This window comes from Triturus cristatus, chromosome 7, assembly GCF_964204655.1.
Source record: "Triturus cristatus chromosome 7, aTriCri1.1, whole genome shotgun sequence".
NCBI lineage: Eukaryota > Metazoa > Chordata > Amphibia > Caudata > Salamandridae > Triturus > Triturus cristatus.
In genome coordinates, this window is record NC_140590.1 from 234,404,195 (window position 1) to 234,430,785 (window position 26,591).

The following is a 26,591-nucleotide window of genomic DNA, read 5'->3' on the forward strand; positions in this document are numbered from 1 at the left end:
AGTTGTGAGAGGTGTGATTAGTAAGGAGGACACTGCCGGTCAGGAAGCAGGAGACTTCTTCTTGGGTTTCCTGCCGTTTTGGGGACCTATGGTCAATAGTAGGAACCTGAGACAGCTGACTCGTGTGGTTGAATCCACCGTCAATGTAACGGCTGGTGCCCTTAGTAATTTGACAGCTGAGCTCCAAGCGGATCGCCTTATGACTTTGCAGAACCGCATGGTCCTAGACGTTATTCTTGCAGACCGCGGTGGGGTATGCAAGGTCATCCAATCCAGTTGCTGCATTTTCATACCAGATAATGCTCCAACAGTGTATCAAGCCATCTCCAAACTCCATAAAATATCTGAAGCCATACACGTGGATAAGGGAGATTGGTCACTGATGGGATGGTTCTGGGAATTGATATCTGCCTGGGGTTGGAAAGTTCTGATGGTCATTGGAATGATCTTAGCCATTCTTTTCCTGTTCTGTCTATGCATACAATGTGCTCCTGCGATATGTGGCCTCTGTGCTACCTTATGTGTAAGGAAACCTGTATCGAGGGACGAGCTAAGTAATAGGATGACGCTACAGCAACATCTCCATGACTTCGTGAACATTGACCTAGACTCGGATTAAGATGAGTATAGTGATTGCCTATGTAAGGGCAAAAGGAGGGTCTGTCGTACTTTGATATTCGGAACCGCGTAGGGGACAGGGCCCTACGTCTGTCTATCTTGGTATTAGCGAACCGCAAATGGTAAATGCGGCACGTACGAGTGCTTTATGTGCCGTTCTAGCTACGAATGCACTGTGTACGCGTATTCTGCTCAACTACGCGGGTTCCATTTTGGAAGCAGTGGCCATCTTGTCATTGCCCTCACATAGGCTATGATGGAGTTAATACGGGCCTCACAGTACATGGGCTTTCCCTCTGACTTCTCTGTGACCTGGGCAGCTGGCTCTGCTGCCCCGGGTCAAACCGGTCTCACGAGCTCCCCTTCCTCTCTCCACCTGTGATTCGTATCAGGGCTTGACCCGTCATAAAACCCTTTCATTCTACACAATCCCCCGGCTAATCTCTTCCACACCTGCTTGTTCTTGCTTTATGACTTGTTTCCCAAAACAGGAGATGCTCATGTTTATTGGGGGGTCTATTTACTTCAAACATGGGATCTGAACCTTCCTGTGTAAATCATTGTGGGCTGGCCGAACTGGAATGTGGGATGGTCATCATGACTCTGCTTTTTCGTTTGTAATGTATGCCTTTATATGACCATATCGTAAACCAAGGAATGTGTGCCTGGAGCATGATATTTTGTACTTAAGGAGAAGTCCGTTCCTATGATTTTCAGCAGTCTCCTGAGAACATACACGCTGTTGTACTTCTAGGATATCTGTCATTGGTCTGCAGCCAATAAACGATTCTTTGACTTCACCCAGAAGACTCTGTGTTTCTGTAGGTCCGGAACAGGGTGAAACCCAGAAGTCATAGGGTGTGTGCCCCTGCACCGCTGGGACTAAAATACCCAGTACTTCAGTTCAGCTAACTATAACTCGCGCGCCCGCAATCCACTGCTGATGACATCACATATTACATCACTCATGACATGGTCAGTGACATCACTCATGACATCACCGATGACATCTCAAATGACATCACTCATAGCCTCACTCATGACGTCATCCATGTGATAAATTACCACATCTTCTCACACCCTAATATAACCTTTGATACACCGACTCATAATTTAAGAGTTAAATTCTCAAAACCATACATACTGCAATACCAATAACTACATACCCACTTATTAACTCTTAGGTCTACATACACCTCCACTCATTCACCTGTACAGTCACTCATACTTACAGTCACTCCATACAACAAAAACATATGCATTTATACACCTATTTAGACACTCCCACACTACCAATCATCCATAGAGGTACTCTCACACCTACTCAGCCATGCAAATAATCACACTCTCATTTACTCACCTATGCGGTTATACACACTCAAGTTCACTTACTCATAAAAATAATATCACATTCTTACACTCTTATAGAATCATTGATACAAGCACACACTCATCCATACAGTCACTCTCACAATCACACACTCTCACATCTGCCCACTTATATAATCTTACACACATATATACTGCCTTTCACATATGTAGTTAGTGACAAATGTACCACTGAGATATACATTCAATCCCTAACACACCCATACATACACTCACTCAACCATACAGTCCATCACAGATGCACTCTTAAAACCATGCACCCATAGAATCACCCACTCACACATCTATGCATAGAGTCACACACACCCTACCCACACAAACACTGAGGAACCCATACAGATACTGAGACAAGCAATCAATAACTCATACAGACACTTATATAGGTATTCATAAAACCATGCCGCCACTTATACACCAACATACAGACACATACAAACATTTACACAGTTTAGTCACTAGTCTTCAGTAAGATACATTTAATGACTCACTTATAGAGTCAGTTACGCACCACAGAAAATTATCCATTTATACACTTGTACACCCACTCATTCTTCAACAGGCCTTTCCCTATATATATTAAACATATTAAAATTGTTCAGAAACACATTCTCAATGGATGATGTCATCAGTGATGTCATCAGTGATGTCATTTGAGATGTCATGAGTGATGTCACTGACCATGTCATGAGTGATGTAATATGTGACGTCATCAGCAGTGGATTGCAGGCGCGCGAGTTATAGTTAGCTGAACTAACTATAACGGGGGAATTTCATTGGTTTTTTACGAGTGAAATGTCCAGCTAACTATAACATGTGTGAAACCTATGGTTTTTTCAGTGAATATATATATATATATATATTACCTACTGGCGGTCGCCAGTAGGTAGTTATAGTTAGGACCCTCTTACCATAGGAAATCCGCAACATTCTATTTTGAATAACTTTGGCGCCGGTCGACGAATCCTCGCGAAATTTTCAAAATAGGTGGGGCGTTGAGCTCCGCTCCTACCCTGAAAGTCTCGGGGGGATTCGTCAAGCGGGGGCTGAGATAAAAGGGGGGTCCCAAAACGCGTTTTTCCCATGCATTTTTCCATAGGACCTTTAGACAGAGCTACAGCCCGAACGGCTGAACAGAATTAAATGAAATTTGGCAGAGAGGTAGTCCTCAGGTCAAGGAAGTGCCTTTTGTAGGTTTGGTGTAAATCTGTTCAGTAGATTCTGAGAAAATAGCCTTTAAATCAATATATATATCTGAGCCAGCTTACGGTGCGCTTATGGTGCGCTTACCGTACGCGTACGGTGACGTGCGCGAGCGCGATTCTGATTGGCTCTTAGATCTTAGTAAACATTCGAATCGGCCGAAACCAGGAAGCAGCGGCCGCCATTTTCTCTCTCGCACTCTGAGTGGGGCAGCAAAAATGAAGCCAAAAAATGTCTAAAGGGGCAGTATATTGAGATCATAACCACCCAGCAGTGAAATACGGGTCCCCAAACAACCCCCAAGGCCAAAAAAAAAAAATTTTTTTTTTTTCGAAAAATCGTCGATTACGCTTACCGTACGCGTATGGTAAAAAATTTTTTTTTTAAAAAAATTATCCACACTCTCCCCACCCCGTGTGCAAATTGTGCCCAAAGGGCACCATTTGTGCATTGCATATCATTGTAATGAAAATAATAAAGAATACATTTCACAACAATGCGCATAATATGTCCCCCATGTGCGCACGGTGCGCGAAGCGCATCGTGCGTACATGGCCCATCCCGCATAACGTGGGTGCACGGCACTAACAGCGAAGCGCACCGTGCGCGCACGGAACGAACTGCGTTAACTGGGCGCGCACGCCACGAATGGCGTAAAGTAACTTAGCATTTAAAAAAACGTACAAATTCACTGAAAAAACCATAGGTTTCACACACGTTATAGTTAGGAATTAGCATTTAAAAAACCTTGCAAATTCACTGAAAAAACCATAGGTTTCACACATGTTATAGTTAGCTGTACATTTCACTCGTAAAAAACCAATGAAATTCCCCCGTTATAGTTAGTGCAGGCAACTATAACTCACGCGACCGCAATCTTCTGCTGATGACATATGTGTCTTTATGAAAAAAAAATATTTGTAATATATGTATAGCTAAAATTTAATGGAAGAAGACATGGGCAAATAAGTGTCTAAATACAGTATTAGCATCAGCAGAGGATTGCGGTCGCGTGAGTTATAGTTGCCTGCACTAACTATAACGGGGGAATTTCATTGGTTTTTTACGAGTGAAATGTACAGCTAACTATAACATGTGTGAAACCTATGGTTTTTTCAGTGATATATATATATATATGCACATATCTCTGCATTTAGGTACATAGGGAAGCTTACCTCTATGTATTATACCTTCATCTCCTGTGTTCTAAGTTAAATCTCTTTCCAGGCCAAACTTTCCTTTTTAATAGGTATAAATCACCCCTAGGGTAGACTCTGGACAGCCCAGAGGGCATGGTGCAATGTATTTAAATTACTGGTTTGGCCATCACTGGCAGGATTGTAGGGCAGAGATTGAATAGGCTGTGTCCTGTCTGCACACAAAGGGCTGCATACCCCTGTAGTTAGTCTGGAACTGGGACCAGGAAGGCAGGGCATCTGTGCACTTCAAAGACATGCCTCTAGAAGCTTCACCCTACTTCAAAGGCACAACTGAGTGTTTATATACTGGACTTCAGATGCCACTTCTTCAGTGCACTTCTGGACCTGTAGATGCTCTACCAAGAAGAAGGACTGCTGTGCTGCAGAAAGGACTGCCACCCTGCTGTGCTGACCTGCTGCCTGCTTCTCTCTTGCTTGAGTGAGAAGACTGGACCTGCATCTCGTTGAACCCATAATCCAAAGTGACTCTATGGGCTAGTTGGCTAGCCTCCTTATCAGAAGCTACGCAAACACAACAGGCTTCCAAAAACCTTGCACCTGCAGCTGGACCTGGATTCTGACATCTGTGAGTCTACCCTGCCTAGTGGATCCTCCTCAGTCCTAGACCCTTGTAAGTGGGCTTAAAGTGTTCTGATCCTAAGGTGATTACATCCCAGCCCATCAGAACAGATGCAGCGCAGCACATCCTCAGCACAGGCCCTCGCATCCCTCGATGGCCGCAGCCTCGTTGACTAGGCCAGACTCCGCATCGCAGCCTTGCAGCTCCTGGGAATCGACCCATCACCCCGAATGTGCACCACACCCTCGATGTCGCATTTCGCATCGCAAGCCCATTGACGGGGCCCTCAATGATGATGCAGGCCCTCTCATTGCAGCCTCGCCACAACTCAGACACATGCCAGAATTTAAGGTACTTTGTTCAGAGGGCCTATCTTAGTCCCTGTAACTGGCCTGCGCTCCATCGCAGTTGGCCTGAACTTTTGACTTTGTCCCAGTCCAGCGTGACCAAATATCCACAGTTGGCACTATTTTCACTAAAATCTTTAAAATTGTATAACTCTGGTTCTACTACCCTACTGACTTCGCTGTGCCAAGCTACCAGGGGGTTGAGCACAGGCTAATTAAGGGTTGGATTGTGACTCACCATGACAAGGATTGTGGTTGCTGCTTGACCAGAGTTCACACCTCACTTAACCAACAACCAGATTTCTTCAGTTAGCATAACCTACAGCCCACTGTCAGCAATGTCAAACCTAAAAGACTGCATACAGGTCTAGTGCTGTAGCGTGGAGCAGGGGAGTTAACTAGGGTACCTGTAGCCTGAGGGTTGGGTTCAGGAGAGCCTTGTATAGCTGGTACGAGTATCCGTTGTAGCTGTTTTATTGGGACTTGAAATCCATAGGAGTTCCTTAGAAGGGAGAATGCTGGCCGGCCTTGAGATCTTTTTGAAGATGTCTTCCTGGGTGTGACCAAAAATATTCTCTACCTCCTCAACCCCCTCCAACTCCTCCTCTTCAGCAGTGGTGGCCTTAGACATAGCCTCTTGAAGGTTAGTGTTTCTCCCATGATTGCATGCCGACTTTTTCTTGTGGATGGTGAGGCTTCGTCATCAGGCTCTTTGTCTACAGGAGCTAAAGAAAAGGGTAATATAATTGGTATGTTTGATATTAGAGATTGTGTACATGCCTTAGACAGAAATGATGTACATCATTTAAAAACTACATATAAAACTTTAGCATGGAAAATTGACGTGTTAAAATATTAGAAACAGTTTTTGGTAAATATATGACCACAAAATTTAATTTATAATAAAGTATTGCTCTAGTCACTGATGCGTGCCTTGTGGATGGAACCCTGGACTTGAGCTGCTGAACCTCTATCCTGGAAGGTGGAGGACATTAAAGATCTGATTTAGATCTCGGTGGATGGGTTACTCTATCACAACGGTGATGGATCCCCCGTCCACTGAAATATAAATCCCATAGGATACAGTGGGATTTACATTTCAGCGGACGGGATATCCGTCACCGTCTGCCGAGATCTAAATCAGGCCCTTTGTTTTGTAATACGACTAAGACATAAAGGGCCTAATTTATGAGGCCCTACCAGCACTATTGTGCCACCGGAACATCACTTTTTTTGCGTTCAGGTGGCGCAATGTGCCACTGGCATATTTATATGACCACGGAAAGCCACTGCACTGTTATATATATGTGCCCCTTTCACTCAGAAAACTGCGTGAAAGGGGCATTCATGGATGTTGCTGGGGGCTTTCCCAGCAACATCCATGGCTTTTTGACACTGCCCCAGATTTACTAGAAATTGTAAAACTACGGAAGCACCAAAATCTTACGCCTCCCTAGGGGAGGTGAAAGGGAGGCACAACAAGGAGAAATATCTTCATTTCTCCTCTAACTTACATTGTGCTGTATCACCATACTTTAAGGTTTTAACAAGTGATGGTGTGGTGTGAGCAGCGTTGATCACTCCTGGAGACCAAAGGGGGTTGGCCAACATTGAGGCATGCTGCAACAACACAGCCCTCTTAACCCTGTTCTTAGCAGGGCGCCTGGCTCTAGAATGGCATGAGACGGTGCATTCTGGTATGAGTGCTCCATCGAGGAAATTTAATTGGACGCTACTCGGAACCCACAGCAGTATAAACTACAATATCTAATCCCTCAAAAAAGTCACCAAAAGGTGGGTGATAAGCCCAACTTCCTCAGGCCTATGCAACCTTCTAATCAACATGTCGGAATGGAAGAACACCTTTTGAGTTCCCAAGTGACTATTACCCCTATTGCACTGGACCTGAAGTTCTCCAAAAGAAATATAGAAACACCTTGTCACTGAAAATTGAATTTGGTTTCTTCAGAAGTCCATATAGGATCAGACCAACTGGCTATCCCAGTGGAAAACGTCCACACAGGTCCTCAACGATACCAGAAAAAATTGATCAAACAAAAATTAGAGAGATACATTATGTCAGAGGGAGGCTGATAGAAGTCAAAGTGTGTTATTGAAATGGTGTGTCATAGCTGAAGGGCCTCATGTTATGGCTCATTCTAACGTGCAGAACTCACAATGATGTCATAACAATGCACCGAGTAAATAAATCACCCAGCGTTATTCATACTTACTGTGTGCTCGGATTACCGCACTGAATCACATGGCAGTAAGGAGGAAACCCATTTTGTCTATAAGACACTGTAACACATACCATGAAAGCTGTGCTTCGTATTAGTGAAAAGGGATGGAGTACTTACATAGATTAACTTTGAGAAGGGGGTTATGTCTGAGGGCATCTCTGTCCATGGAATGTATGACAGTGCCATTTATTCATTCTCTGTTGATGGTCTATTGACAAAACAAATAGTCTTCAATCAACCTAGGTGATGGAAAGAAAATCTAGATGCCAAGTTCAAATTTTTTATTATGAAATTGTATTAATCAATGTGTGTACAGCCACATCAAAGTGCGCTGCTAGTACATCAACTTTAATGTATTTGTTTTTAACTCCTTGTGTCTTTTCAAAACATATTTGCAGTTGTTAGTTAATTCTAAATGTTATTTTGTCAGTGTTGAACTTCATCCCCATAGTTATGAGTTTCACAGGCATTCAAAATTACTTTGATTCTTGCATTAAAATATTTGACTTTTGGAAGGCCGTGTTTGTGTGTTAGACATTTTCATAAGGTTATTTTCCAATCTAGTCCAAAGGAGTAGTGAATATTTAATGTATCTGCACATCAGTATCCATTTTCCACTAAAAATGTGAACCCTTTTTCCTCAATCATGGAGCTTTTTTAAGGCTGCTGTGAAAGTACTTTTTCTGACTGTAAAATTGCACAAAATGCAGTAAAATGGTACCAAACTTTACCATAAGTGTATTACTTCAGTCACTATTGGATTGTCACAGTCGTAATAATAAAATTAGCTTCAGTAACAACAAAGATATGTCCTATCTTTGTATAGTGCATTGGAAGGTTTTCCACCCCTAAGTGAGCCTAGTGTTAATTTCTGATGTTATTAGAAGCTGTTGCAATCAAGTTGTAATATACCCCAGATACTTTATACATTCAGTACTCACAGCATTGGCATATCTATAGTAGGAGGCTGACACCTCTTTTCTAATTTTGTCTGTGTACAAAAGAAGCATACAGGGTATTACTACAAATTGGAATACCTTAGCTGTCAAGGAATGGACTCTGAAAGGTGCTGTGATCCCTTAACAGGGGGAAGGAACTTGCCAGAAATCATAGATTTACACATGATTTGCTAGAGGATTTTGCGAATACTAACCAGCGGCAGCCGCTCTATTAAAGCAGAGGAACGCCGTACCCCCCCAGACACGGTTCGCAAATAAAACGATGAACAAACAGGTTTTAAACCTGGTTTGTTATCATTTAAATTTTATCTACTGGGCCCGCACCCAGGACTCTGACGAGTCTTGGGGGCGGGTCCAGGGATGACACTGCTGGTGGGGGAGTGGTGAGCACTCCACTCACTGCGCATGAGAGTTTGGCCAGCCTTCTCCGGCTGGCAAAACCCTCATGCTCAGTGACGCTCTCTACACCCCCAGCTGCATTGCTGTGGGTGGAGAGAGCAGGCACAGGCACCCAGCCTCCCTGGGAGCGCAAGTTGCCGGTGCTCAGGCCAATCCTGAAGCTGTTTTCATGCCAGGCCCGCCCCGCCGCTTTGGCATGGAACAGGCTGCTACTTGGTTAAAGATGCGGGCCAGTCCATTCACTCAGGCAGCAGGGCAGCAGCGCACAGTCCAGTCAAACCCTCATACTCAATGTAGCTCTCTCCAGCGTCATTGCTGGGGTTGGAGAGAGCAGGCAGAGGCATCCAGTCTGCCTGGGTGCGCAAGTTGCTGGCGCTCGGGCCAATCCTAATGCTGCTTTCATGCCAGGCTCGCCCCGCTGCTTTGTGAGGGAACAGGCTGCTACTGGATTAAAGATGCAGGTCCTGTCTTTTCACTCAGGCAGCAGGGCAGCAGCGCACAGGGCAACAGAGTAGCAGACCTTCTTTAATAGCAGCACAGCCATCTTTTTGAGTCTTCTACAGGTCCAGTGGTGTACTGAAGAGTGAGGCCTGAGAGTCCATTATTTATATATGGTGGCAGCTTTGAAGTTGGAGAATGTTCCGGAGGATTCTTCTCCCAGAAGTGCCTGGCATTTCCGGCCTCCCTACCCCGGCCACAGCCTGTCCAATGACATTAAATACTAGTGTCAAACCATTTTTGAGTGTGCTTAGGCAGAGGCTTTGTGATGTGCAAGTCTAGTGGCTGATTGCTCCTCCCCTTCATCAAGTCAGAGATGACTAATAAATCCAGTATTGTGATGTTAATCCAAAGCAGGCTTTATTAGATTTAACCACCGACACAGACAGGTCTGCTCTTCAGTGCTTCCTCGGTCAGAATGCCAGTCCCAACCTAGAACTCATGAGACTCACATTCTGTTACCAGGACAACTACAATTACTATTAGATCTTGAAGGAGAACATGCAAGTAAATTACAACACATCCCCTTTACAAACAAAATAAAGAACTTACAGTACAACTAAAGAATAAATATATAAAACTAGAATGAGAAAGTAAATCATTACTAGAATCTACAAAAACAACCAAGAACCTAAGATAAATTAGAAACTATAAAGTGCTAATATAAAACATAATCTTTGAACTTCAAAGGTACATGCTTGAATTTTCATAACTCCCATTCTTATCCCCCGAAACACAACTGCGGGCATTGGCTGTACCAGGATCTGCACCAACACATTTAACCAACCTAGACATACTCCAAGTACAGCCATTGTCTAAGGTTACAACATTTTTTTTTATTGCAATTATGACAAAAGGGCCAAGAAGACCAGACAACCCTTTATGACAATGTTTGACTTTCTTCACCCAAACCCAATCACCAAGACTCCACTTCCTTTTCTTCACGGACCTCTTGTCATCATAACGCAATTTGTACCTCCGCTGATACTCAGCGAGCCTACTTCTCTTCACATCCTCACTCACACCCTTGCTTTTCCACTCAGGAAGCCAAACTGGGTTTAATTTCGAAACCGCTAACCTCCCCCTTAAGGCTTCAAAAGGAGATTTTTGGGAAATAGCATTGGGAACTGTACGATGTGCCCACCAAGTTTCTCTCAACACATTACCAAAAGAAACACCAGAATCAAGTGACCTTTGAGCACAACTCTTGACAACTCTATTCATTCTCTCCGTGAGACCATTAGCTTGTGGAGAATATAATGCAGTCTTCTGATGAATTATACCTAGACCTTCAAGAAAAGAATGCACCCCATGGGAGATGAACTGCACCCCGTTGTCAGTGACTAAATATCTGGGAGCACCTTCAGAAATAAAAACATCCTTAAGGAATTCAATCACGGACTTAGAATTAACCGTACCCAAACTACCCACTTTGAGGTGTAATCCTCTAAGAGAACAACAAGCCTTTCTTGGGGAGGCATTAACTCAAAGGGACCCATGATGTCTAACCCTAACTTGGTCCAAACTGCATCCGGCACATCCACAGGCGAGAGGGGAACTTGATTGGTCACATGAGACTTGTCATTGATGGCACATAAATGACAGTCTTTGACAACAGTCTCTACCATTCGATCCATTCCTGGCCACCAGTACCTCTCTCTGACTCGTGCTTTTGTGAGACTTCTTCCAAGATGTCCCTCATGGGCTAAATTAATTACCTTATCTCTAAGAGTGTCAGGCGGAACCATTCTATCACCCCTCATCAATTTACCTTCACAAAAAGTTGTCATCCCTTACACTCCAAAATGGCTTCACAGCTGGATCAAGATCCTTGTAGCTTGACCAACCTTTGGTTATAGTATCTTTTAGAAAGATAAATACTTTATCTTTAGCAACACAAGATAACCACTCTTCCTATAACAGCGAATCTTCCATCACCCAATTCACATACTCTAGCTCGTCACTCAGATTTTCATCAACTGCTGGCAACCTAGACAAACAATCAGCTGACTTATTATTCAAACCCGAAATATAGTGCAAGCGAAAATTAAATTCCTGTAGCCCTTCACTCCATCTCTTAAGTCTAGGAGTCAAGTGATCACTGTGATGACTCGAGAACATTTGAACAAGAGGGCGATGATCAGACTTTACCACAAATGGAATCCCCCATAAGTAAAATTTGAAATGCTGTATTGCCCAATACACACTTAACGCCTCTCTCTCAATGCAAGAATAGTTAACTTCTGCATCTCTAAGAGCCCTGGAGGCAAAGGCCACACCTTTCTCTTCCCCTTCCTCCACCTGTGAAAGTACCGCACCCAATCCTTTGAGACTGGCATCAGTCGTAAGCATTTTATTTAGTTTAGTGTCAAAATGACCTAAAGTAGGCATCCTTCCAATTTCAGACTTGACTAAGTTAAAAGCTCTCTCACATTCTGGTGTCCAAACAAAATGCTCTCCTTTCTTTAATAAAACTCTGATTGGCTCAACTACGCTGGCAAACTCTCACAAATTTAGAGTAAAACTCCACCATACCCAGAAAAGACCTAACTTGTTCCTTGTCTTGAGGTGCAGGGGCTTTGACAATGCTCTCAGCTAGCTGCAATTTGGGTTGTATATCCTCTCCAGAAATAACAGGTCCCAGATAAGTCACAGACTTTAACCATATTCGACACTTATCTTTCTTAACAGTGAGTCCTCTCTCTCTCAACTTACACAAAACAGATCTCAAAACTTTCTCATGTTCACTCTCACATTTTCCATAGGCCAAAATATCATCTTGAAAAAACAAGACATTAGGAAGATCTCCAAGTATCATCTTCATTATTCTTTGAAAACAAGCCGCCGCTGAGGCTAACCCAAAAGGCATTTCTAAAAATTGATACGCCCCCAAAGGAGTAACAGAAGATGTCAAATGCCTGGAATCCTTGTGAAGTTTGACCTGATGATATGCGGACGACAAGTCCAACACACTAAAAATTTTAGCCCCCTTCAACAAACTTATGCATTCCGAAATATTTGGAAGAGGTTGGCGATCTACCAGATCCATTCATTCAGTCCGCGCAAGTCCACACACATCCTCACAGCAGATCCACCATCCTTGGGTGCCAAAACCACTGGAGAAGCCTCAATTTCTTCAATTACTTTCAATTTTAGCAATCTTTCTAGTTCAAGTTTTAACGGCTCAACCATTAAATTTGGCACTCTCCGTACTTTGTGCACACAAGGCTTGGCTGAATCTTTTAAAATAATCCGATGCTCAAAGCCATTGAGACAACCAAGAGTATCAGAGAACACCTCTGGAATGTCCTTGGAATACTTTTCACAAACATCCACGCCATCAATCGATACCATTTTTCCACGTAAACTCTCACACACTTCATCCATCAACATGACTTGATCTCCTGGGTTTGTGGCATTGGGATTTAAAATTATGCCTAAGTCACGATGCCTCCAGCCAAGAAGATTATCCCCCCTCACAGCAACATAGACTTTTCCCACGGTCTCCCTCTGCTTAAATACAATCCTTGTAGTCACATATCCCACAATGTCTACACGAGACCCTCCATAACTAAAAGAAGAAATATCCGGAGGCTGCAACTTCACATTCTCCAGCCCAACTACTACATCCCAAATTTTGTTTCCAATCAGTGTGAATGGAGAGCCAGAGTCAGCCATAACAGTGAAATTGTTAGCATCAACAGAAATGTTGCAAAATGGCATGGCAATTTTTCCAGAATCCACCTTGCTCTCATCTTCTGAAATACTGGAAATGACTACAGTACGAATAGTGTCAGTAGGATTCTCAAGACTGCGGCTTTTCTTCAAAGACTTGCAAACCCGGGCATAATGTCCCTTGATCCCTCAGTTAACACATACGGATTCCCTGGCATAACAGTTGGGAAAACTGGAAGAATGAGAAAATCTTCCACATATGTAACAACGAACTCTCTGAATATCACTATTATTCTTCTCGCGATCAAAAGAACGTTGCTGTCGAGGATCACGTTCATTGCACATTTGGATATCCTTGCTACAGGTGGTGCGTGATTGAGTGTTTTTCAAGACACTTTTATTCTTTGATCCCAATGACACTTTGGCAATGCCCTCAGAGAAATCAACTTCAGTGTCACACTCAGACATGGAGTGGACACTTCCTTGACTTTTCTTTGTGTTTTCACTATGAGCTTGGTCATAATCCTCACGATCTTTCCTTATCTCTTTCACCCAAGAGGAAGTATTTTCAATTCCCTCTACTATCGCAATTGCTTCTGACAATGAGGGATTTTTAGATAATAGATTTCCTTGTACTCTTGAACTGTTGGTGCACCTTACGAGTTGATCTCTCACCAGAGTGTCTGACAAGTCACCACATTCACACGTACGTGCTAATGTTTTTAGAGAAGCAACATAGGTTGCCACTCGTTCTGTGGGACCTTGAACCCTCATGAAAAATCTATGGCATTCTAAAACAACGTTGATTCGCGGTCCAAAATATCGTTCCAACATTGTCATGGAAATCTCATACACATCTGCTGGCTCACCGTCACCACTACCAATGGTTATGGGGTCCATGCTGTCATAAGTGTTTCTGCCTTCCACACCTAGATTATGTAGTAATATAGCTTGTTTTCTGACCGCAGAAAATGTTTCTCCCCCAATAGCCACTAAATAGGAGTCAAATAAGTTCCTCCACCTCTTCCAAGGAAGAATAGGTTCACCTTTCTCAGATAAACATGCTGGAGGTTGAGACATGCTGGTGGAGGTGGCCATTTTTTATTCTGTTTGTACAATATATATAATTCCTTTATAATATAGCAGAAAGGAAAAGAAAAACAACAAACAAAAAAACTCCAGTTATGAGATAAATGTCTCACCGTAATAGAGCTTTCCCAATCACCAATGTGCCAGTCCTTACTGTGAGTGTCTGTATCACGCTGTTATTGGAAAAGACAGAAAGGGAAAAGAAATCAGTTGCTCCCGAATTGCGCGTTGAATGCAGCCCAATCCATGAGCGAAGTATGAAATGCAGCCCATTCCAAAATGGCCACCACGCTCTATGACGCGATGCGTAAAGTAACGCGAGCGTCAGCGTCACTGTGAGATTCCAAGGTGAGACGTTCTGCTTGAAGGAATGCGCCGCATGAAATTGGTAGTCATGGAGCCAGCAGCGCGCGTAGATGCTCGTGAGGATTTTTGAAAGTAAGTAATAAACGGTTACTTACTTTACTGTACGTGGAAGTCCTTAGGGGAAGAAACAAATCGTAACAAAACTTCGCTCCTCATGTAGTGTGTGGATCCTGTTAACCAAATGTCCGCTTGCGATCGAAGAAGAGAGAATGTCATTAAAGACATAAATCCATTAGCTTTGAAATCCGTCCATCCAAACAAAAAAGATGATTTGCAAATGGGTTCGCAGGGGAATCGGTGGTTGTAGCTTGTCCCCAATCAAGAGCTGCTCGTCGCCAGTAATAAATCCAGTATTGTAATGGTAATCCAAAGCAGGCTTTATTAGATTTAACCACCGACACAGACAGGTCTGCTCTTCAGTGCTTCCTCTGTCAGAATGCCAGTCCCAACCTAGAACTCATGAGACTCACATTCTGTTACCAGGACAACTACAATTACTATTAGATCTTCAAGGAAAACATGCAAGTAAATTACAACAATGACCTATCCTGCCAACACCTATTCACCCTTGTCTCACTGTCTGGGAACAATACACAAAGCCCAACTGCCAGCTATACCTACTCATGTGACCTAGGACACAGGCTGCACGTACCACATGGTTAGGACAGAGAGAAAAAGCCAACTTTCTAAAATTGGAATTTTCAGAATTGTGAGTTAAAATAGGACTTTACCATTAAAGAGGGTACAATTTCAATTCTTTAGTCACCAAACTGAGTATTCCTGCTTGCCTCCAATTGAAATTTAGAGTTTATTAAAAGGAATTAGGTAGCCTTATGTTATCCTGTAGGACAGGTTGGTCATTCAGTAGTAAAAAACGAATGTAAGAGGTTTTCACTATTAGGACATGTAAATGTTAAACGTATATGTCCAACTTTATAAATTCACTGCACCCTGCCCTATAGGCTGTTTAGGGCATACCCTAGGGGTATTAAAAGGAAGGTTTAGGTCTGGCAAGAGGTTTATATTGAAGGCATAAATGGCAGTTTAAAACTGAACACACAGACTGCAATGGCAGGCCTGAGACATGTTTAAAAGATTACTTAAGTGGGGGCCACAATAGGTGCTGCAGGCCCACCCGTAGCATTTCATTTACTGGCCCTGGGTACATGTAGTACCATTTTAATAGGGACTTACAAGTAAATGAAATCTGCCAATTTGGTGTAAGCCAGTTTTACAATTTTCAAATGAGACAGCACAAGCACTTGTTAGCAGTGGTAAAGTGCTTCAAAGCCAACAAAAATGGGTTCAGAAAACAGAAGGGTGAAGGCAAAATGCTTGTGCACGATCCTGCAGAAAAGGTGATGTCCAACACTGTGCATGCCCCATCCTAACATAGTTGAGGCTGTATTTACAGGATGTGCATGATCACTTGGTTAATGTTGGCCATGCCTTCTAAGGTGCTATGAACCCCTTTTGTAAATTCATTGATTGTATCCCGATATAATGATGTCCTATTAGGGACCACAGGAACTTTATGCCATCTCCCCCAAAGATCCCTCAGAGGGTTTGCTAAGTGTCTACTACCTCGGAGGTGGAATTCCCCATCCGTGCATGCTTCTGTAAAGGGAACGTATGCTAAGCAGATGGATTTCCTCCTTTGCATAGGGACACGTTGAAACCCAAGGACGCGCTGTTTGCACACCAAAACACTGAAACAAACACTTAAAGAAATATATGCATTAACACAAAAGGAGGCACTTATGTAAAATAAAGCACTGCTCAATGCACATCAATGGGCACTAAGGGTTTGATTTGGAGTTGGGTGGTGATAGGTAAGTGCTAATTCCGCAGGCGAGTCCCTTGGAAGAACTTCCCTACTATAGGGTAGTATGGTGTAAGAAGAAATTTTGCTGAGGGATTCCTCACCCACAGGAGAAAATTCTGCCACAATGACAACTTGTGAATAAGGCAAAGCCCCTATCGCCACTACAACGTCGAGAAAAGTGATGTTGTTTGGCAATAAGGGCTTGTAAATATGCCCCTACGTCTATATTAGACTGGGAAGTGTAATAGAAAATTTAAATCGGAAATGTGAATTTTTTATCTCATCATCACCCCCCGCTCTGAAGTGTTGCATCCTCAGCACGTTTAGTTCTTTGCTTCACTTTAAGAATAAACATGAAGTTGTGTGCCCTCGGGAATCCATCCATCATTCAGTTGTCTGTCACTGCTGAGCTCTGCAGGTGCTCTGCAGATTTTCTGCACAGTCAGGCACAGAGCTGGATCTTCCAGCCTCACACCAGAGCTGGAGGCAAACACGGGTCAGGGATATGAAACATTCATGTTTTAGTTTGAACATAAAGAAATCAAGATCATTTGAAGCTGCTTTTGAAGCTGCATTCCTTGTAGTCTGAACTTCAACCAGTGCCCATGCCATCTATAAACACAGAAACGTGTGCCAGGCGAATATGTTTGAGAACTCTAGTCACTGTGCAATGTCTTACAGGAATCCTGCCCTCTAGTGAATTTGCATGCAGATCTTGCAGGTTAAAGAAGTGTGAGTATTTTCATTGATGAACAACAGTGAACACAATCCACACATACAAGAGTTAAAAAAATGTTTAAAAAAATTCCCCAATAGAAGAACACCGCTACTGGAAACCTAGCACAACAATCAGCTGTCACTGAAGAACACATATAACTGGCCACATGGACAGAGAAATAAATAAAGCTCCCACACACATCAGAACACTGCTAAATTAACACACACTGAGGTTTGTTGCACTGCCCAGCATCAAGATTATCTATTTCAGAGCAAGGGAGAGGCTGTACGGACAATGGATTACTGTATATGGTGTGTCCAAGGCTTTAAGTGGGATGCTAAAACTGGAGGGAGTCTGTCAAAGGGGCGTGGCCAATGTAATTAGGGCGTGGCTTAAAACATGTAAGATAAAAATCTGTACTTAGCGTAGTGTTCTGCCTGACTGGTATTTTGCTGCTTCTGTAATTGCATCCAGATATATAATACAAGTAACATTACGCCTGCAGTGAAGGGTGGCACTGCTGCAGAGTTAAGAATGCTTCTTCATCCTGAAGGTGAGGGCAAAAATGGACAGAGTGAAAGGGACCCTTCTCAACACCTTCTTTTAGAACATCCAGCACCGGCAGGATCCAGACCACTATAAGTCCTGGGTGTCTGTGGAGGAGGTAGCGGGAGAGCTTCTGCTGTTACAACCTGCAACAGCTTCTGTCTCCATCAGTCATCAATTGCACAATAGTTGTTTGCAGGAGATTACTGTGAGTAGTGATTGGTTGATGCAGCAAACACACGCAGGGGCTGCATGGTACAGTGACTGCCAGACCTCCTACCACTCTTCCCTACATGACCACTGATGAAAGGTGCAATGCATGTATGAGTAGAATGTATAGAAATGGAAAAGTGAATGGAAAAACAACTTTAATCCACGTGTCCATGGCATTCATTGGAGGTGATGGGGCCTATGTCCTCTCTGTTCCTATCCTGACTCTCTTCGGATGTCCAACCTGTAGGTATCTTCAAAGGGTTAACCGGGCACACTCGCGGATCCAAGAAACATTAAGGGTACATTTAGCAGCCTCAACTAGTGCATCAAATATCTTCACAGTACAGGGATGTGCTACTGTTCTCTCGTGAATTAGTGTGCCAGACCATCTTTACCTGCAGCATGTTGCACAATATTGCCTTGCAATGGAGCATGCACACAATGGTGCGTCCAGGTCCCTAAGCTGGCCCAATGCAGAGATCAAGGTCTACATGTGTGCAACCACCTTGAGGCTTCACACTATACCTCACAGGTAAGTTGCATTGTTGCCCTTCTGGGGGAAGGACACTGATGACTCAATGATGAAAGGTAAATTATCTTCTCTCTGCACCACCCTTAGAAACCATTGTCGACTATAACTTGATGCAAGAGCTATACAGGGCAACACAAATAATAATTGTGACATACTTGGTATCACTTGTGCCATGGTATACCCATATATTTGACATTAAGTCTCTAAAATATGTTATTTCTTCCTCTTTGTTAAGTGTGGAATATTACACCGACTGTGCTTATACTTACACCTACTTGCTTTAAAAAATCTAAAGTCTAAAACAAGCGGTAGGCGAGCAGAGTTTCAACAGTATAATATCTCTAGGGACCCCTCAATGAATCATATGTCTTGCAAATCATTGCCCTTCTTTCCATCACACGTTTCTTCTCCATTGCTGCTATGAAGAATCTGTACATGCATTGGGGCAGATTAGTTTGCCAACCACTCATAACATAACACATGTTTTTGGAAAGGGCACGTTTGTCCCTTGAGGCATCTTTGGCACAGAATAATAGGTGTTTATTTTTACACAACTCAATGGTACTCATCTATCAATCTCGGAAGGATGAAAGGTTGAGTGCCCCCACCAGGATTTGAACCTGTGGCCATGAGGTCAATCACAAGATTTGGAGTGAATACATTAGTCCACTGAGTCACCAGACCCGCTATACCTGCAAGTGACCAAAGAATTGCAAAATCGGCCATTTTCCAGCCATTCTCCAGACTATTAACTACCTACATTCTGCTGCTGGTAAACCATGATTCACCCCCAAAATGGCTAACTAAAGGACTGAGAGGCAGAAAGCTGGTATTATTTGTGGGGTGGGGTGGCTGAAAGGTTCACTCAGTTGTACAGGGGTGATGACATCCAGCTGTCCCAGAAACCACGTTTGGCAATCTGGCAAGTTCCCACATTAGCAACAAAGTGCACTACATTGGTGATTCTGTCAAAATCTGCCAGGCAAGTATACACGTACTGGGAGGAACTCCACTGAGGATCCAGGACTAAGGTCCTGTGGACCCCCACTTGGTGCTGCAGAAAACACCAGTTCTGGAAGGCATTGCCAGGCCACCATGGTCAGCTGAATGCCCATGAGCAGGACCATGGCACTGAACACATTGTCTTTCATTATAAAGTGTACCAATGTCCATGTCATGCATTGAAATATTGTGTTATGTTGTGAAATATGTATCTTGTCTGTGTTATTTTTTTAATAAAGAATAGTGAGATGAACATACCACCCTCATTAATGCTGACATGAATATTTTGAGTTATGCTCTCCAATATGTGTCACAAAATGAGATTATGTCATTGACACGTGGCTTGGGCGAGTGAAATGATCCAGTTTTTACCATTTAGGGGGCGATTATGATCTAATTAGGAAAGCATTCCTTCTGAATCAGTTCCAAAATGCTTTCCAAACGACTCGGAGTCCCACCGACCGAGTATGATGTGTCTGTATGTTTACGGACTCGGTTCGGTCGGACTGCTATTGAGTTCAATGGGAGCCTGCATACCCAAGGTGAAAACAGCCTACCATTGAAAAAAGGGGTGGGTGGGGAAAACCTTGCACCCTGTGACAGGCACAATGTGCATGCATGGAAGTGGGGACTCACGGGTACCCCAGCGATCGAATCGGAGGGCACCGGGTGAAGGAGAGCCTGCTACGGGCCCCCAAAGTCCTATTCCCACAGCCGTTTCTGGAGGCATGTGGTCCCCCTTTCCCCTGCTTCTAAACTGCGTCCATCATCCATTCAAATCACACCAATGACAAAGTGCTTTGGTGCCATAAAAAGGGCATTTATTTAACTTCACATGGTTACACATATTGCAAAACTCATGGTCATTGCAATTGTCATTTCAATATCCATGTTAACACATTTCATTGTCTTTGCAATTCCTTCATACGTTTTGGTCATTTGTGGTCCCAGACAAATCGATATCTAGGGAGGGGGAGTGGCCACCTGTCTGGGCCTTCACTTCACGGGTTTAGGTTTCAACTTGCTACCGACTTGGAGGGTGTCCGTCAGGACCTGCCTGGGCTGCAAGTGCCGTCCCACCTGCCCTAGGACCCTTTATGGGCCCTCTCTGCTCCCAGGGGTCCCTGCCGCGTGGCATCCCAAGGACCTTGTTTGAGCATCTACTCTGAGGCTGAGTCCTTCCATCTAGCACTCTCGGTACCCCTGCCATTAGGAATCCCAAGGACCCTGCGGGAGCATCACAGCTACTCTTTCTATGACAGTCTGCCGCCCTTCGCTCCCTCAGTGCCCTGCCGTGAGGCATCCCAAGGACACTGTGCGAGCATTCCCTCTACCTTTAGTGATTTATCTCTTTTTTCTACCTTTCTTTTGTACCTTCCGCCATGCTACCTATAGTTTCACGATTGGAGTGAGCTCCCCACTGTCCTGCCCTCCCGTGGTCCCTTATTGCTTGAAACCCACCTGTTCAAGCACCCCTACGATGTTCAGTAGGAACATGTTTATTCCCTCCCCGGTAAGGTGTACCCCGTTGTTAGAAATGGGGGACTCTAGTTGGCAGAGGTAGGTACCTTTGTCCAAATAGGGGCCCTTGCTTCTAGTTAGGGTAAAGGGGATACACTCCTAAAGTAAACCCTGCTCACCCCCTTGGTAGCTTGGTACGAACAGACAGTCTTATCTCAGAGGCAGTGTGTAAAGCATTTGTGAACACATACAGTAACACAGTGAAAACACTACAAATGCACACCACACCAGTTTAGAAAAATAAGGAATCTTTATCTAAACTAACACAAGACCAAACGACAAAAATCCACAATACAGTATTAAAAAATAAGGCTCTTAAATGGTAGAAATAGTTCAGTTTAATGCAAGTTGTAAATGTGACACTTTTCTCACATAGAACCTTAGAGGCGGCACGCAAAACAAACAAAAGGGTTGCAGGGAAGATGATGCATCAGTTCCTTGCTTGAGGGGAGGCGATGCGTCTGTTCCTTACTGCGGCGCATGGGATGCTATGCGTCTGTTCCTTACCGGAGAGGAGGGGATGCATCAGTTTCTTATTGCGTTCCAGTTACGATGCGACAAGATGGAGCCTCGATGCGTGGCGGTGATCCGGTGCGATGCGACAAAATGGCGGCACGATGCAACAGTCCAGTACGATGCGTGATCTTTTGCAGCGGCACGGCAGGTTCTACGACGGTTTTCTTGGCGTCAGGACCCAGTGTGGATGCGGCGTGCTTCTTCCTAGTTGCTGGGCGAGGCGTCAGAATACAGGGCGGATGCGGCACGCTTCTTCCCCGTGGCTCGGTGATGCATCGGGAATCGGTGTGAATGTGACACGCTTCTTCCTTGTTGCATTGATCTTCTAGTTCCCAGTGACAAACAGCCTCTAGAGGTCATAAACAGCAGCAGGCACCGCTTTGCAGGTTAGATTTCCCAACAAGGAAATTCAGGGGAGCTGGTGGTGAAGTCTTTGTGTCCCTGAGACTTCAGAAAAGGAGGCAAGCTCAGTTTCAAGCCCTCAGATATCTTCCTCAAGATGACAAAGCAACAGCGAAATCCTTTTCTCCTTTTCTTGGCAGCAAGTAGCCACTGCAGGCCAACCCCAAACAGCAGAGGGGCAGTTAGCTTCCTCAGCTTCTCCGGCTCTTCTCTTTGGCAAAGGTCCCTCTAGATTTCCCAGAAGTGATCTAAAGTTCTGGGGTCTGGGTCTGGGTCCCCCTTTTTATACACATAAATCCTTTGTTCTATGAAGGCAGAGAATGTCTGTACTCAGTCAAAACCAGTTCTGTCCACACTGGTGCAGCTTCCTGGCAGGAGGTGGAGACAGCATTGTGGAAAGCAGACCTGGCCCAGGCAGGTGAAAGGAAATCTCCTCCCCCTACTCTAAATTCAACCTCGGTCCATTCAGCCCAGCCCTGAATCATCAGACTGCTGGAGCCGCAGCCCTCTTCCATCCCCTGTCACTCACAAGCCAGACATGCAATGCACAAACCTAGCAAAGGCACACTAAATGGTTAGGCAAGAAAATACCTACTTTCTAAAAGTGGTATTTTCAAACACAGAATGTAAAAATCACCCACACTAAAAGATGCACTTTAACATTCTGAGTTCAGGCATACTGAACTTTATTTTCCCATCTTGTTCCCAGGGTCAGTTATGTTTATACGGCGTTATAATCAAACTGCCCATTCTGGCCTATGGGAACAGATAGCCCTGCAATGGTGAAAAACTAAATTGGCAGTATTTCACATGCCACACATATCAGGACATGTCCTACCTTTCACATACAATACACCCTGCCCACAGGGTTACCTTGGGCCTACCTTAGGGTTGAATAACATGCAGAAAAGGGAAGGTTTGGGGACAGGCAAGTGTGTGCACTTGCCAAGTTGGCATGGCAGTCCCAGACTGCACACAGGCTCTGCAATGGCAGGCCTGAGTCACATTTTACAAGCTGCTTTTGTGGGTGGCTCAATCAGTGCTGCAAGCCCACCAGCAGCATTTGATTTACAGGCCCTGGGCACACATGGTACACTGTACTAGGGTAAGACAAGTAAATCATATAACCAATCATGGAGTCACTAATTCATAACTACAATTTACAAAAGGGAGCACTTGCACTTTGGCACTGAACATCAGTGGCAAAGTGCCGAAGCATCTAGACCAGCAAAAACAGATGAGGCAAGAGCAAAACAAAATGGAAGGGAGACCCACGCCAATGGTGCCAAGTCTAACACCCGTCCTCCAAGTGGTAACCCGGGGACCTCAGATTTATGAATCTGTGTCTTACAAAACTCCACCCGTTGGCCCTACATATCTTTGCCATGGTGATATTGAGTATCCGCCTGGATTTCTCCAGAGCTCCCAAGTCCATGGCCCCACGCCATGCCCTCCGCACAATGATTTCAGAAGAAGTTACTTCGGCTGGGCGTATCATTCAAGCCATGGCTGTGAGGCCTCCTTGCATATTTTCTAGGAGGACGCTCCTCCCTAGTGCTGCCAAATCGTTGCCTCCGAGATGGACCACCACCGCGTCTGGTCTGCCACCTTGCCCCATTGCTTCACGCACCACGGGGAGCAGTTGGTCCCATTTCATACCCGAACGCCCCAGCCACACTGCGTCGGTGTCCCGCAGCCATATCCCACCAAATCCGCGTCTGGTCGCAGCTCAGTGCTGAGCCCATGTTACGTATGAGTGACCCAGGATCCACACCTTCTTCCTCAGCGTGGTTGGACCTGGACAGGTGGAAAAACCAGACTCAGTACATTGTAGGGTGTATGTAATGCTTAAATGTGCTGGATGCCTAACCCCCCATTCCCTTGATTTGCTTGTTGCCCAAACCTAGTCCTGTGGCTGTGGTGGCTGCACCTATTCTGAAAGAGTGAGACCCAAATGCTTTAGCAGGAAGCCCAGCTGCCTCTAGCACCTTTCTCATCTCCGCTATGAATTGAAAAGACCCGTTCCCGTGATTAAAAAGTGGCCTGCGGCCGTGGTCCCCGGGTCCCAGGTATTTTTGCAGTAAGCACTCTGGGCAGCATGATTTATCCCTAATGCAGTTTAGTCGGTCCACTTCCCTCTGCCTGCCTTGTCTGTTTTGGACGTTTGCAGCAGGATGTCCATGTGCCCTTCCCATATGTCCACGTCACCTCTGTTTATGCAGGCCATCCCGGGGTCACCGACCGCTAGGGCAACCAACTTGCTGACCCTGTAAGCCCCAAAGAATGCCAACGTGAACGCTGTCTGAAAGAGTATGGTTTCTTGCTCCGAGCTGCAGACCCCCCTAGCACCCCCATCATACGCTGTAGTATGTTAAAATGGATGGGCCGTCTTGTATCTTTCTTCACTTGCTGCAGCATGCCCCAACCTCTCAATGCCATTCTACATTTGAAGGCCCTAGTTGGGTCCTCCCCTGTTGCTATATTTGTGTAATATGCTATTGCATTCAAGTGTGTCTGGGCCCACTGTTTAGTTTTGCCCGACCCGAAAGCCCACTCCATGAAGCTTAGGACTTCCTCCTGCCCTGTCTGTCAGGCATTTACTATCCCTATCCTGGCCACGAAAGTCTCCCAGCACTTACGGTAATGTGTCTCTGTTTTTGTGGCCAGTGCGTTGTCCAGCATTGTCTTCAACCCAGGTCCACCCATGCCTAAGCCTCTTCCGGCACTGGGGTCATCCCACGTCCGTGTCCGGGGCGAGCTCTCGGATATTTCACCCACTGAAATAAACATGACTGACCCACTCTGCAACTGAGTTGTCTACCCCTGGGATGTATCTTGCCCTAAGCGCGATATTTGCTCTCAGCTGGCAGTCGACCAGCTTACGCAGCAGGTTGACCACTGCCAGGCACTTGGCTGACCCTGTGTTAATTGCTTGCACCACCATGTGGTTGTCCGACCACAGCGTTATCTGCCTATTGGCTAGCCACTGGGCCCAAATGTGGAAAGCCACCACAATTGGGTATAACTCCAATGAGGCTATGTTGGCAGTGATCCCTTCATCCTGCCAGGATGCTGGCCAGGCCCCTGCTGCCCATGCCTTTCCTAGGATGGCCCCAAAGCCAAAGCGCCCAGCCGAGTCTGTGTAGAGGTCCAGTTGGTTTGCTTGCACTCACGGTTCACGCCACATGAGGGTGCCGTTGAAATTTATCAGAGAGCTCTCCCACTGACCCAGGTCTTCCTTCACCCCTTGTGTGAAGCGGACCTTGTGGTGTTTCTGTGTCATGCCCCTGGTAATCCAAGCCAGGCACCTGGCAAAGGTGCACCCTGCGGGCATTACCCTTGTGGCAAAGTTCAACTTCCCCAGCAGCTGCTGCACTTCACCTAGTGTCGCCTTCCTTTGCTGCCTTAATCTGCCAATGATTCCCTTTAGCTCCTGTTCCAAATCTGGCGGCAATCTGCATGTCCCGGCCACCGAGTCCAGCTCTATCCCGAGGAAGGACAGCTTAGTGGTTGGGCCCTCTGTCTTGTCTAGAGCTAGGGGATACCCAATTCCTGAGCCAGAACCATGAAGCTGTGTGGTAGGTTAGCGCACTCTCCTGTGCCTGCCCTGCCGATAAAAGGGAATTCATCTAAGTAATGAACTTGTCCCCCTTTGGAGCATGTTTCCCTAGTTCCCATTCCAGGAACCCGCTGAAAGCCTCAACATATGCGCATGATATTGAGCAACCCATAGGTAAGCATTTGTGGTAGTGTTGTGGTCCGTCCAATTGTAAATTTAGCAAATGGTAGCTGTCTGGGTGTACTGGCAAGAGGCGGAAAGCTGACTCTATTTCTGTCTTTGCCAGCAGGGCCCCCCTCCCTCCCTGCCTCATCAAGTCCACTGCGTCATCAACTGAAGCGTAGGCTACTGCCCACGCCCCCTGGTCCAACCAGTCTTTAATAGAATGGCCTTGAGGGTGGAACAAGTGATGTATCCACCTGAATTGGTTTGGGGCCACGTAGTACCGCCATCTTGCTTGGGTCGGCGGTCTAGTCTCCCGCCACTCAATCAGGTCGGGCTACATAAAAACAGGTAATGACGCGAGCGCACATCTGATTGGAGAACAGAACAGAACACTCAAGTAACGGCTTAATCTGGTTTAGCAGGTTGAACCAGTGGTAGAAGTCCATTTTTAAGTGTCCATCTCTAAGTGTTATTTTAACAAAAACCTTGAATTGCAGCGAAATCCTGACATCTTGCTAGCATAATATTTTATCTGTCCGTACTTGCGTATTTGCACATTATTTTGCACTGTCATTTTTAACTTGCGGCATACACTACTATCTACACTTTTAAAGCGGGGGAAGCAGGGGAAACGGAGCCTTCACTCACCCTCGAAAGCCGGTATCACCTCGCGCCTTGCGATCTCCCCGGTCCACCGCCAGTCATTAGCGGACTGTTCGTAGTGGAGGGAGATCCCGGGGAACGGCCACATTTTCAGAGGTGAGGCACTTCCTGGTTTGGGGCCACGTAGTGCCGCCATCTTGCTTGGGTGGGCGGTCTAGTCTCCCGCCACTCAATCAGGTCGGGCTACATAAAAACAGGTAATGACGCGAGCGTGCAGCGGCCGCGCCGGTGGCTCCCCAGAGGCAAGCCCGTCTGCGCCCAGTTCGCGCCTAGTGCCACAACCCCTGGTCCTGGAATTCCGGACCATAAATACATCATTGAATACTCATGTGAAGAACTGCTGGCCTTAAGAGAAAGTAATATATCG